Genomic DNA, 16,072 nt, shown 5'->3' with positions numbered 1-16,072 from the left:
GTGAATCCCACGCTTAGTCGAGAATTTAAGAGAGTGCACTTTTTCCTTTACCTTCAACCTAGGGAAGAGGGGAATTGGGAAGACCACACTGTAAGTATTTACTAAGGGTCCACAAACTAAAAAACCATGAGAAAACACAGAAGACTAGTCTCTTAGTAAATGTCTGAGAAATCTAATGGGCAAAAAGCTAACTGAAACAGCCTGTGGTGGCTAAATTTGAAGATTAATTATAATTTGAATATTACCTGTGCTCAGAGTCAAGAAAAGATGCATAAATATTCTGTATCTAACAGGACCACCCAGAAAACAAGTGGCTTCTTATCAAAAGAGAGCTGAAAGTATACTTTCATATGCCTGGCTACAAAAGAAAATTAGAAATTTCGTAATTCTAGTGAGAATTTAAGATACTTAGAGAGGTTTAGGCACTTTGTGGAGCCAGGAGGAAAGACTTGTCTTCGACAGTGAATAGAAGTGCCCAAAAGAAAAATAATTAACATTAAACATATCCCAAGTTCACAGAGCTGTCATTATAGATCATCAGGATGTTACCAGTCTAGCAACATTCCTGCCCCCTCCCCTTTTTTGTCCCTTTTAATTCTCCATTCTGCAACTTTGGAATCTTCAGAAAATGATGCTAACCAGATGGAGGAGGATGAATAAAACAGAAATATAATAATGAAATAAAGTAGAAGCTCACCATGGACACCTGCTTGTAAAAGGCTGGAGAGGCAGAACCAGGGAGAGCCTTTAACTCAAATCAATCTCAAAGCTTTTACTATTATCTTAGTCCTCACAGGTTGCTATAACAGAGTACCATAGACTGGCTGGCTTATAAACAACAGAAACTTATTTCTCACAATTCTGGAGGCTGGGACGTCCAAAATCAAGGAGACAACAGATCTGGTGACTTGTGAGGGCCTGCTTCCTGGCTCATAGATGGTCTTCCCTCTGTGTCTATACATGATAGAAGGCACAAGGGACCTCTCTGGGATCTCTCTTTTTAGGACACTAATTCCATGCAGGAGGGCTCTGCCCTGATGACCTAATCACTTCCTGAAGGCTTTACCTCCTAATGCCATCACATTGAGGATTAAGTTTCAATATGATAATTTTGAAAGAAATATGCATTTAATCTATACAAACTATTATAAAGGAGGTGGCATTCTACTTACTATATTGGACCTGATCTGATCAGTTACATTAGATTCCTATTGCTGCTGAAACAAATCATCTCAAATTTAGTGTTTTAAAACAATACAAACTTAGTATTTTATACTTTTGTAGGTCAAAAGTTTAGCTCAGGTCTCACTGGATTAAAATCAAGGTGTTGGAGGGATATGTTTCTTTCTGGAGGCTCTAGAAGAATTCATGTCCTTGCCTCTACCAGCTTCCAGAGGCCACACACATTGCCCCCTTCCTTCATCTTCAGAGTCAGCAATGCTGCATCTCCGATTATTTTCTCACAGTCATATCTCCCTCTGACTAGAGTCAGAAAAGGTCCTCCACTGTTAAAAAATCCATGTGATTACACTGGGTTCAACTGGATTATCTGGGAGAATCTCTGCATCTCAAAGCCCTTGATTTAATCACATTTGCAGAGTCCCTTTGGCCATATAAGGTAGCATATTAACAGGTTCCTGGATTAGATCATGAATAATTTTCGGTGAGCTATTATTCAGGCTACTATATCATCGAAGAGAGAGGAAAGTCTTGGGGCAAATTTGTCTCTGAGAGAATTTAAGTTGCATTATAAATTAATGCCACAAATACTGTTTTGGCAATGTATATGATATTTATATTTAATAGTTTTATGTAAAATTAATTTATTTGTGTTACAATTCATTATTTTTTAAGTTGGTAATGTGAGAAAAGTACACATGTTGAGTATTCTGAGGGCCTTAGGTTGTCAGGGCAGGAAGCTTCAGGAATTATGAACTCAAACTAGATATATGCAAACATGCCTGTTATCTGGGGTAGGTATATTAGTAGTATAGCCTGTAGAGAGCACAAAGGACAAAAACAATCAAGGAGTAGAAGATGATATTGGAAGCAGGAGTATGGATCAAGAGGTCAAGGTTGAAGGGAGATGAAAGTTTTAGGAAGCAACAAACTGGTCACAGGAGTAAACTTTGAGAAATGAGCTAGAAGTAATTTGGGAACTGGAAATATCATCCCTGAATATCTTCTAAGAATCTTTAAATGGTAATTCCAAGTGTAGAGTGCTAGCACAAATAGTAAATAAAGAAGTCTCAGATCAATTTCCCCTTTATCTTATAACATTGATAACACATACTTTTATTGCATGTCATCCAACCAAAAAACCAAATGTGTTTCTAAGAATAATTAATGTATTCATTCAAATCATCCTGGAGATAAATTTACCAAGTGACATATATTATAATATGAGAAATTTGATAGTTTATTATGATATATGTTTAGTATAATGTTTATCTTAGAATGAAGATAAGTTCTGACACTGAATTAACACCTGGGTGTATACAGATTCCATAACTTCTCACTCTATAATGAAAGGTGTAATTTTCTTTCCTAAATTCCTAAACTAAGACCAGCCATGGTATTGAGAGCTACATATCTCTATATTCACAGCTTTCTATTTTAGCACCATCACATGGTAATTTTCAGTGGCCCATGACAGGAAGAATATCTCCCCTTTCTCTTTTTCAAAATGCAATCGAGAATTGATGGGTTCACATTATTTTTTTTCCTGACATTGGTAGTTATTAACTCTGCAGGAAAAATTAAATTTTAATTTTAAGTCATTGTAAAAAACCAAGAACTGTCTCAGCGTGATAAGATGTCATAAAGATTTAAGCTGTTTTTGTAAGTTGGCCACCTGCTCAAATGTTAAAAATTGACACAGTCTCCCTAGCCTCACGTGTCTCTCTTTTATGTTGTTATATTGCATATTTATTAACATAATTTGAAACAGTTCTTCTTTCAGAGGTTTGCTGGATACATAACATAAACTGCAAATGTTATTCAAATCTTTCATACATACTTTATATTTTTATATTATACCTTCTATTAGTTTGTGAAAAGTACCATCAAGTGATTAAAATTCCTTGGAAGGAAGTAGCCTAAAATTGGAATAATCTAAATATAAAAACATTCAGTAAACTCTGGCTTGTAATTTACATATAAAACAACAGCAGATAGAGCACATCATCGATTAACCTCATGCCTCATAATAAACTTTTAGCATGATACTCTGTAAATCCATTTTACCTAACGGTCTCCCTAAAGAGAAGATGTTTAGTTGGATAGTTAGGGTAGTGTTTTGAGTAACTATTTTTATAAAAACAATCTATGTTATAAAATTTATCATTTTCTATCTCTAGTCAAATACGTTGTTTTATTATTAAAGATTTCCTATGTTTAAATGAACCAGAATAAAGAGATTATAGCCACAAATGTCATTTTTATAAATACATGTATTTAGATGCAAGAAGATATAATTGCAAATATAGTTCTAGTTCAAAGAGAGATACTTTTCTTATAAGACACTATTTTAATATTTAACATGTTTAAAAATTTATTGTATGTGCACTATTCATAGATCTATGGGACAATACAAAGAAAACAGAAGAGAAATCCCTTGCTCTCAAGTAGCTTATAATTTAGATGAGGTTTTATCTTTATAGATATTTTTAAAAATTCTGCAACATTTGTTTTGAAAATGGACCCTCTCCAAAAGAAATTAGTTTTACATAAAGCAAATCACATTAAGAAATACTGAGTAGAGTTTGATGATAAGGGTGAGGAAAATCTCCTGGGATTAAGGGAAGGTTAATAGAAGGATAAAGGTTTTATGTTAGATTCTAACATTAATTAATTATTTAATTCTACAAATATTTGTTGAGAGTCTCCCCTGTGTCAGGCAATTTTCTTCACACTAGAGATGTAACCGTGAACAAGAGTCACATCAACTACGCCCTTATTGAATTTAGAGTACTAAACTGGCATAAAGGCAGCGATAGGAGAATTAAAAGGTGCCATGAGATCACGCAACCAGGAAAATTTCCCAAGTCAGTCAGTAATGGATGCTTTTAAGAAATAGTTAAAATAACAGTTATAATAATGATAATAAAATTGCCTAAGCACATATTCCATATTAGACATTTTTGTATGTACTTTATAAATATCAAGCCATTTAATCCTCTTAACACTTTAAAGCAGCCATTGGCAGAATCATGATTTTACTGATGAGGGGATCAAGGAACATCAAGGTTAAGTCAATTGCTGAAGGTCCTGTGACAAGCAAGTGGCATAGCCAGGTCTCAAACCCAAGGTCGCCCTTTCCACAGCCCCGGTTCTCAACCTTTCCATTCAGTGGGAATTTTCTCAGTCAGAGGGCTGTCATTCATAATTGATTAAAATCTGGGAGGAATATGTTAGTAGATGCCCCATTTTACAAATTTTTAATGAATATCTGGGATTTAGTTCCACAATTTTTTTTTATTTTACTCTCTCTATATACATGTGTCTGTAACTATCATATTATAAATTATGTAAATGTCATAATTTTTATTTTATAGCATTTAAAAATTACCCATTATCTCTATAAAATTATTTTTAATTATAAGATATTGACTCAGTTATTATGCCTTAGTTTTAATAGTCATTTTACTATAATGTGACAATAAAATTGCATCCTATTCTCTAATTCATGTTATTTTAAATCTAAGATCTTTCTCTTTTTTAAATGTTATTCCTGAATACCACGTTATTCCTAAAGCTAGGTTTAAATGGAAATTACTGTGTCATATTTGCCCCATTTTTAAAAGGATTGTAACAATTTATTCTCCTTTCCACATAGTATGACAAGGCCCAAATTACTTGAATATTTTATTTTTAAATATTTTAATTTCCTTTAAATATGTGTTAATTCTATTGGCAAAATGGTATTTATTAATCACTTAATTTTATTTATTTATTTATTTTTGGTAAGTTGGAACATGGTTTTATGCTTCTGTTTGCTTTCTAATTAATTTATATTCCCCTTTCTGTGAACTGTCAATATTCTGGTCCCAATTTTTAAACTGAAGTCCTGTTTTTTTCTTCACATTTATTGAGTATCTTCTTTGTACTAGGTGCTGTGTATACAATAACATTGCCTCTAACTGTGGAGGGGTGGTCAACAGGGAATTAAAAGCAATCACAGTGAAGCGTGATGAGTTCTGGGTATGGTAAGAACAAAGAGAAAGGCAACCATTTCATTTCTCAGAGATTCCCAGAGAAGGTAATTTTAAAACTGCTTGGAAAATGAATGGGACTTAGTAATGAGGTGAGAATGTTTTTGTATTCAATTTAGAAAGTATCATGTTCAAAGTTCAGAAGAGCAGGAATATGGTGATTCCAAGGTATTGTGTGGGGCTGAAGCATAGCATGAGGAGTAGATGTGTGATGAAGAAAGGATTGAGAGGTAAACAGAGATCACAGATGAAGGGCTATGTATTGTAGCCTAACGCATACTCATGCATGTCTTAGCAGCTTTCATTATATTTACATTTTGAATGTTGTAATTATTTCAAACACTTTCTCAATATGTTTGTTACTGTTTATAATGTGTTAAACATGCATATATTTTTCTCCTTGTAATCAAATCTGTCTACCTTTTATCTATTGTTTCTTCCATTTTTTTCTAATTTCAATGTCTTTTTAAAAGGCAAATGGATAAGACCATCCTGCACTGATTACACTTCTTTATTTCTGAATTAACTCATCTTATTTTAAAAGAAATGTACTTACAAGGAAAACTACGTACTTGATTGAATAGAACAGCAATGATTGCATTTATTTTAGAAATTACGGGTGACCATATCTAGAATGTGCTGACTCGAGGGGATGGGGGTGGGGGAGGGGATGGGGTATAACTACATGATGAGTGCAATGCACACTGTCTAGGGAATGGACACGCTTGAAGCTCTGACTCGGGGGGATGGGCGGTACATGGGCAATATATATAACCTGAACTTTTGTACCCCCATAATAAGCTGAAATAAAAAATAAATAAATTAAAAATAATACCAAAGATATCTTAATGCTCAACTTTAAAGATATAAAAGAGAAATAGATTGGCTTTTAAATAATTATTTTAAAATAATAAAATACATAAAATTCATACAGTTTCATTGTGGTGTGTTTTTAGATGGCTGAAACATGTATTAAAATACGGCAATTCCCAATTAAATGATCATATAAACTCTAGCTCAACAGAGTTTAATAAATGATTAAAAGGAGAGGGAAAAAAAAAAGAAATAGCCATTGTTCCCAGCAATATCTCATGACTATTTCATCAGCTATTGGCAATGCAATTTTCCAAGACTTAACAGGTGGTTTGGAAGCTCCATATAAATTGGTAGGTCTTTATATAAGAATTACAGCTCAGTTGGTGATACAGCCGGCCTCTTCACAAGTCGAAGCAGCTGCTTTATGTTTCTATGAGAGAGTTTCCATGGCACAGGCCCATTTAAAGTTGTTTTTTCTGCCCCTAATTCTCATATAATAGATATATCTCATGGTACAATATTTTCATCTAGATCCAAGTTTTCTTTGACACAAAGTATAGGATGTAATTAATAAGTCACTTGAGACAATCACCCCCTAATATTACCGTTAGAGATTATCATAATATCAGAAATTTCAAAAATGTGTTGATATACCCAAGGCTAAATATTGAGAAACACAAAAAAAGCAAAAGTTTCTATATTCAAAGTGCAAATAATTTATTTTAGAAAAACTCTCTACATATAATCATTTTGTTTAGGAGTACAGCTTTATTCATTTTTTAAGACATATTAGTGGCATTTTGTAGCATTAAATTACATAGGGCTGAGTATGCACTGATTTATAGTTATCCTTGTTTTTAAGACTTATTTTTTAAGATGGAGGGGATTAAATGGAGGGGAACATTTATTGAGTGCAAACACCTGTAATAATAGTGCTTTGTATTTCCTCATTTTTACTATCTTGTAGATGCTATTTTAAGGGTTTTACATGTATTAACTCATTTAATGTTATAACAACTCCAGGAAGTACATACAATTATGGTCCTCATTTTGTATATAAGAAAATTGAGGCAGAGGGTTATTATGCAACTTATCCAGTGCATAAAAAAAAAAAAAATCTAAGAGTCAGAATTAGGACTCAAATCCAGAGACCTCTCTCTTAACTTTTATAATACATGTCAGAAGCTACTTGGTGTGTTACACATATAAATTTATTTAGTTCTTACAACAATATTATGAAATAATTATTTTAACCTCATAATAAATGAAGAACTGAGACTTAAAACACTTTAAAAACATTGTTTAAGTTAAACAGAGACAGTGGATTGCAGGACAAGACCGGGTCTATTCTGACTATACCACCCTATGTTAAACTCCCCTAAAGAGAATTACTCCAAAAACTATAGTAATTATGTAACCCCCCCAAAAAAATAAAGGATTGTTGAAGTCATTAAATCCTAATTTTATCTCATTCCTTTATGATTCAGCTCATAAAAGTTTTACTAGAACAATAATCAAGTTTACCTTTATGTCTTAGCTCTTTTCCATTTTTTTAAAAATCATCAGACAGATGTGATAATTATAAGGGACATATTGCCACAAAAAAAGAAGCAGGAGAACAAAGGGCTTGAATGATTCAGAAATGATAATTAAATACAAAATGATACGAATTTGCCCTTGCATGAACTGTGATTTTCCTAAAATCAATATGAATTTTATCTTGTTAAATATATATTGAGTTAGAAAGGTGCTAACAATTATACAAGTATTCAGGCTCTAAGAACATTTTTGCCTCTTGATAGTGTATTTAAAATTTGATCTCTGATTTTGGAGACAAAATGTAAATCATGAGCACTTGCTATTATTCCTCATATTTTTTGCCTACCGCCCACACATAATATAAAATCCATCACTTAGTTAATTTATCCTTGAGAAATGTAGCAGCATTATATCACTCTCTAACTTTTATTGTCTGATAATTGGTGGAGGTCACATTTCAACCTGTATGAAGATAGTACTATACACTGCTAAAGATTTTGATGAGAATTCAGAGCTAAAAGTTCTGACAGAGTTCCTGCCACAACTCCTGTTTAAGAAAAATACTGTCAAATTATGTCTTCAAATAAAAAATAAATAGAGATTAGAGAATTGTAAGAATTTTGGGTTATTTCCAGAAAATTTACTGCTAATGTGACAATAACCTACAAACAAATTTAAAATTTGAATCAGAGGCTCTAGTTAAATTCATCTTAAACTGCCCATTATTGCTACCACAGACAGCTTTTAGATAAGATTATGTACCAGCAAAAAGAATAAATATGGAGACATTACATTACAAGACTTTAAGTTATACTACAACCCTATGGTAACCAAAACACATGGCACTGGCATACAAATAGAGGTATAGACCAATGGAACAGAATGGAGAACCCAAAAATAAAACCATCTACCTACAACTAACTGATCTTGAACCAAACATAGAACAACATACACTGGGAAAATGAAGGCCTATTCAATAAATGGTTCTGGGAAAACTGGATCACCACATGCAGAAAAATGAAACTAGGCCCCTGTCTCTCTCATCATATACAAAATTATTTCAAGATGGATAAAAGAATTAAATGTAAGGCAATAAATAAATAAATATTCTAGAAGAAAATAGAAAAAACTCTTCTAGACATTGGCCTAGGCAAAAAATTTATAACTAAGACCCCAAAGGCAAATACAGCAACAGAAATAAATATATGGGACTTAATTAAATTAAAAATCTTCTGCACAGCAAAAGAAATAATCAACAGAGTACATAATCTAAAAATTTGAGAAATATTTGCAAAGTATACATCCAACAAGGGGTTAATATCTAGAATCTACAAAGGACTCACGCAAATCAACAAGAAAAAGATGAACAATCCCATTAAAAAGTGGGCAAAAGGCATGAAACAGAAGTTTTTCAAAAGAATATAGCCAAATAGCCAATAAACATGAAGAAATATTCAAGATCGCTAGTCATCAGGGGAATGCAAAGTAAAACTACAATGAGGTACCACCTTACCCCTGTCAGAATGGCATTATTAGAAAGTCAAAAAGCAATATATGCTGCCATGGCAGAGAGAAAGGAATACTTGTACACCGTTGGTGGGATTGCAAATTAGTACAACCTCTATGGAAAACAGTATGGAGATTCCATCAAGAAATAAATGTAAACATATAATTTGACTCAGCAATCCTACTACTTGGTATTTACCCATTGAAACATAAGTCATTTTATCAAAAAGATACCTGCACTCGAATGTTTATTGCAGCCCAATTCACAATTGTGAAGATATGGATCCAACCGAAGTACCTATCAATTGATGAGTGGATAAAGAATGTGTGGCATGTGTATCTATAAAGATACACACACACACACACAGACACACACACACACACACACACACACACCATGGAGTACTATTCAGCCATAAAAAGGAATGAAATAATGTCTTTTACAGTAACTTGAATGGAACTGCAGACCATCACCCTAAGTGAAGTATCTCAGGAAGGGAAAATTAACACCACATGTACTCTCTAATAGTTGGGAGCTAAATGATGGGTACACATGGACACACAGAGAAGTAAAGGTCAAGGGAAATCAAGAAGCAAGGTGAGTGGGGGAGTTGAGGGGTAAAAACTTACTTATCAGGTACAGTGAACAGTATTCTGGTGATGGGCACACTATAATCCCTGATTTGAGCATTATAAAAGGTATCCATGTAACAACATTTGTACCCCCTAATATTTTGAAATAAAATTTTTAATTCACTCTGAAAATATAATAACTTATCTATTTGTGACTATGCTTTACTTTCCTATGAGATAATGTCATATTTTATTTTTCTTTGAGGAGATTGCTAAAAAGATATAAAAATAAAGATGAGACAAATTGCCATATTATTATTTTCTCTGAAAGACAAAATTTAAAATAACATACATATGTTTCCTTCAGGAACTAATAGAATAAATTTAATTTAGAAAATAAAATATAATTGTTGACCATGCCTAAAATCTGTATCTGTGTAAATGTTGGCACCACTCTGACTATTATCATAATTTTTCTTTAAGAAGGAGGATAAATAAAAAAATAGAATAATTAGCCTGAAAAATAATAACGTATGATTAGATATGCCTCTTCATAGCTGTAGGGGCTAGCAAATCATATCAAACCACTTTACACGAGAATATTAAAATGTAAGATCTAATGACCTACTCTTAGGATAATGCAAAAGAAAAATATTCTAATATATTTTGCAATTTCACCTGCTTTTGTTTGTTTCTGACATTGACAGTATTTACATTTCTTTCCAAATTGTGTATTGAATTAATATTAATTAAAAAGATTCCATGTCAAATTTTACATAAATAATTTCAAGTATCACCAATACTTAGTAAGAGGATTAAGAATTCTGTATGCCTCTTGGACTAAGGACCACAATGGGCCAGTTTATTATTGAAGTATTAAATTAGTCATACTTGACTTTTCAACTGCCATACTTGCTTCCATAGATTTGTGAATAAAAAACAAAAATACTTGAAATGTATAAGAAAACGTGACTCATGCAGTACGTGTGACAATGTTTATGCCAGGAATAAACAGCCAGACTTTGACCTGGGGTGGCAGCATAGAGGGCAGAGTCATGATATCCACATTGCTCTAAAAAAATCTCTTTTTTGGTCAGGATATTGCTCATCCTGACAAGAGAAACAAGCCAGTCCCCCTCCCTTCCAAAAAAAACCTTTAATTTTAACTTTCAGTATTGGTATAGCACAGAAGATGACAATGTAGAGTCTGGGGGCCAAAGAAAATAGAAGATTGCAGAGATAGAACATGGCAGATTAACCAAAATCAAAGAAAAATACAGAGGGCATAATGAGGCAAGAGAAAAGGAGAGAGAGAGAGAATTTTGCAATAAAAGTAGGTCTGATGTCTAGCCAGACTGACTGATAAGTTATGGAAATATATAAATGTTGAAATACTTCATATCAGTTACTAAATAGTTGCTAGCATAATTCACTTAGTGGGATCATATGGACTCAGATTGTCCTGACTCATTAAATGAGCCTCTCAGATCACCCATGATTTCACAATTAAAGGATAATATTGTAAATGGTATTCATATCCTTTCAGTTGTTAAATAGTTTTATATCCTGGTAATAAAAAAAAAATGGTAGCAAGGATTTTGTAAGTTATACCAGAAGAACAAAATGGAATTAATGAATTTACAAACAAGGAACTCAAATGTAAGAAAATTTGCAGGCTTTAGAAAAGTCATGATTCATAAAAGAAAAATCATGCGTCAACTTGAGTTCAACTTGTTGGGGAGGTCAGTCCTACCATGTGTTAAAAAGGAGAGAGAACCATCTATTTATAAATTTCCTTAATAGCTATGTTAGGATTGTCTCCAATTCCTTAGTGATAATAATTAAGGAGAGAAATATCCCATCTATCTTTTCTAAATACAGCAATAAAATATGCATAGCTTTCAGCATTAATTCAGTCATTTTAAATAGTTTTATTTCAGTTGTGCCTTGATATGCCTGACATACACAGAAGGCAAAACGAGGTAACGAATATCTTGTTGAGTGTGGTCCAAATTATACATGTTCTTAGTCTCTGTTCAGTATATTTTTAAATCTTGCTCAGTACTTTTTTCTTAATCTCTGTTCAGTATTTTTAAAGAAAACATGGTTTTAATAAAACATCAGGTTAAATTCTACAGATATTTACTTAGTGCCCATGTACTAGGCACTACACTGTTTAGCAAAGGTATAGAATAATTATGCCACTATCTCCATCCACAGGAGTTCAGATGTAAGAATGAAATAGTCAAGCAAAATACTCTCCCCCTGGATGATGGTGGTAAACACTTGTTTTAAAAAGTCCCTTAACTAAAACTAGAAAGAGGGAAAAAGAAGCAGAATTAGGGAGCTTCCAAGAATAGGTAAAATTTATCTGAGCAGAAAGTTGGAGAGTGAGCCAGGCAGACACTAGTCTCTCTATGTTTAAATGTGTCCTCCCCACCACATGACATTGTCCTTAAGGGAAAACAGTCATCCCTGCTCTTCAGGTTTCTCTGTGGAGAAATTTCAGCTAAAGGGACATTTCTTGCCCTCACCTCTTCCAGATTCCTCATTTATGTTTTCCCATGGAAGAAGAGGTGAGTTATCTGATTAAAGAGTTGGGAAAATGCATTACTTTGGAGCAAGTCTGCCGTGTGAACAGATGGATTCTGGTCTCCCTACTCAGCCTGTGGGGAGCTTAGCTAACTGGTGTTGCTCTAGTGGAACAGCCTTCAGTTTTCCAGTTGTTCTAATGACTGGGTAAATCAATCAGTCCAATTCTAGGAGATGTTCTCAAGTTTATTTGGCTTTGTATTTAAGCCATGTCCTTTATTCCTTTGATCTGTTTTTTACTAGCAATAAAGCTGAAAATTTGGTCTCCATCTGTCTGACTTGTATGTTTACTTCTCAATTTATTCCAAGTATGGATAGTAAAGAAGGCTATTATTTAAGGACTCATTAAAACATCAACTATCAGTTCCAGTATATTCTCTTAGGTAGCTGTTGAAGTACATAGAGTTTAATTTTGGTGATTAGTTCAGGATCCCAGAGTCTGGTTCAAATTCAATTCAGGACTTGATAGCATCATTTTTCTTGAGTCATAGCCAAGAATTATCCATCTAACAGTAGTTGTAATGTTTTAATTAATGAATCTATCCCCTCAGCTGTGTTTTTTGATAGGTCACAAAAGTAAAACAATGCTACAAATCTCTCTTCATTGACAAATAACTGTGAGCACACAATATTGCTCAGGTATTCTTTGCATTACTGTCTTAGTCTATTCAGGTTGCCTTAACAAAATACTGAAGCCACTGGGTTGTTTCAACATCAGACATTTATTTTCTCACACTTTTCAATACTAGAAGTTTGGAATAAGGATGTCAGCATGGTCATTTCCCAATGAGGCCTCTCTTCCTAGCTTGTAAGGAACTGCCATCTCACCCTGTGCTCATATGACCACTTCATTGTGTGCATGCAGAGAGGGAACAAGCTCTCTGGTGTGTATTCTCATATAGATACTAGTTCGGTTATATCTGGCCCCTACCCTTCTGACATCATTTAACCTTAATTATCTCCTTACAGGCTATATATCCAAATACAGTCACAATTAAGGGTTAGGACTTCAACATATGTTTGTTAATGGGGGACATAGTTCAGTCTATAGCAATTACCTTGGTAATACACAAGTCATGATGACTAAGTCATCTTTACGAAACACTTTTTCTATGTCAGTCTGTCTCTGTGCCGTGTTTAAAATTTATCCTTTATCTTATTTTATTATTAACTAATTCAGAAAATGAAACTAAAATTAATTTCATAACTTGCCCAAGATTGCTCAGTGACAGAATTACAATGTAAATCTTTCAATTAAATGGATCCATTCATTGTTATCTTTCAGGTTGTGATGGTTCATATTCCTTGTGTAGTTTTGTATGCACGCTTCTAGGGATTCAAAGATAAGGGGTTGTGACTATGAGTGGGAAGAAATGCAAATAAACAATGAAAAATAATGTGTTGGTTAGTTGTTTCAATGGTATCCGTCCAAATGTTTTACATATATACTAGTTTACTTATTTTTATGTCCTTTTATATAAACAAAATATTTCCACGATAAAAGCTAAAAAGATCCCAGGGCTAGCATACTCTGACAGGAAGGAGAAACTAATGCTTAGTGTAAATTAAATAGATTGGAAATGGTAAGAAATCAGAAAGAATTTGCAGAATATTTCTAGGGTGATATTACAATATCACAGTGCTGGATGTTCGGTTAAAAAATAATCTAAATAAGTAATATTCATATAAATCATAGCGCATAATTAAAGTTACCTATGCAGTATAAAAATTAGGATCTTTGTAAGATTTATTCACTTTTTCAAATTCTTGGGCACTGTAACATATTAGAACTATGCATATATCTGAACAAATTAATAAATTTATTTGTTTGCACACTTATTTATTTAATTTCCTATGACATGCTCCAGGCATCGTAAGAGTAAATAAATCCTACGAATTCCTAATTGTCCCCTCGTTTTAATGTATTCACTATATATGTCCAATATGTTCTTGCTTTGAGGCTGTAACACAGATTCACATAAAGACAAAGCTGGGTAATTCTGTTGTTTCCTATTAGCTTATTTTCATTTTCTTCTACTAACACTAAATTTTGCTAATTATTTTTGGACTCATTTAAAATTCATTTTATTATATAAAAGTAGATAATCTCTGGGTTACTTTTCATAATATTTTTAACAAGCATCTGTCTTACTAGTTGAGTCCTTTGCATGACCCAGCAAAAACAATATGTTATCAATTAGGATTAATATTATTCAAGTAGATTGTATAGCAGCAACAGCAGGAAAATAAAGCATGGATAAATAATTTCTAAGTCAGTACTGATAAGAAGTAGGGAAAAAAATAAACAGATGTGTTTCATTCTTTTTAGTTTTCTTCCTGATGTGAAGTAAATAGCCCCATAGAATATGCTATTTTGACAATACTCATAGAAATTGCCTTTAAAAGATTGTGTCTGTGGAGGTAAGCTAGATTTATAATAAATTATTTTATTGTTTTCTTCTTGGAAAAACAATATTCCAGTGGAAATTGATATACTCTTTCATTGCATCTCTCACCAGAATGCTTTTGAAAGTTGCCCTTGGTTTAGCAGCAGCAGCTTGCTCTTTGCCCCGCTTCCCTATTTCCCCTTGAGCAGAGCTCCACTTCTGCTCATAGATCTTCACCCAGAACAAAAGCTTAGTCTAAAATGGCTTGGGAATAATTCAAAGAGTAGAGGCAGAAAGTACTGTGAACTTTTAAAGCATTTTTCCCAACAAAAATGCACATTTCAAATTGGAAATTTTTGTAAGATAAGATAAAGCCCATAGTGTTCTTTTATTGATGTACTATGCAATGCAATTTTTATATTCTGATATCTCCTGTAATAGAAAATATGACCTGAAGCTACATATAACACCAGTATTTGGAACCATTACAGTCTTTTGTAAAGTGTATTATGCCTTGGTGATACATTCAGAAGAAATCCAAAAGAATATAAATCTAACTATTGCCCTTAAACTACACCTTTGGGTGAGATTTCAAGTTTTCAAAATCCGAATGTTTCTTAGCAGGTTAGAATTTTAGAACCATTGGCTATTCCTCAAATGAATGTTTGACCTCTCCCCAAATGGGAACTAGAACAGATAAGAGAATAGTATAAAGATGGAAAAGCTATTTTTATAAAAGAGACACTGTAGTAATACTAAAAACTCTATCATCGATATGTATATAAGTGCACACACACATGCACACACACCTTCAGGATAAGGCATATGTATAAAAGCCTTTTATCAGCCTTTCTTCTTTTGGCCTGATTTACTTTTCTAAATATTACTATTTACCACTTGATATATTGAGTACATATTAATTTGTTTTTTGTCCTATTCACCTATGTATCTATACTGATTGGCACATAATGTTTTAAAATATATTATAATGAAAAAGTGAACATGGAAGGAGATTATATGCTGGTTTCCCTTATACCATTACCATGTCTCTAAAAGAACATGCTCAATATCAATTTATTTGGTTTTAAAGCATTGTGGCAATTTGTAAACCTACTATATTCCTGATACCTACTTGGTACTTTTCAGACTATCAATAACAATAAGACAATTAATTGTCAAATCTGTGATTCTTCTGAAATCACTCATATTTTTAAGTCTGTCTTTTCATCTGTTGTCAATGGTGAACTAATTACATTACCATAGTGTTATATAATAAACAAAATTTTCTTGCTTTTTAGAGAAAATAAAAAATTTTTAATTCTATATCTTATATAAAAATAACTAACTGGTTAGTATCTTCAAGACTACGAATACATGTAGCTACAATTATATAAACATATAACTAAAAAACTTGTATTAGTAAAAAAATATGTATACTGAGAACCA

Source organism: Eulemur rufifrons, chromosome 4, assembly GCF_041146395.1.
Source record: "Eulemur rufifrons isolate Redbay chromosome 4, OSU_ERuf_1, whole genome shotgun sequence".
Lineage (NCBI taxonomy): Eukaryota > Metazoa > Chordata > Mammalia > Primates > Lemuridae > Eulemur > Eulemur rufifrons.
Note: the sequence above shows the minus strand (reverse complement) of the source record.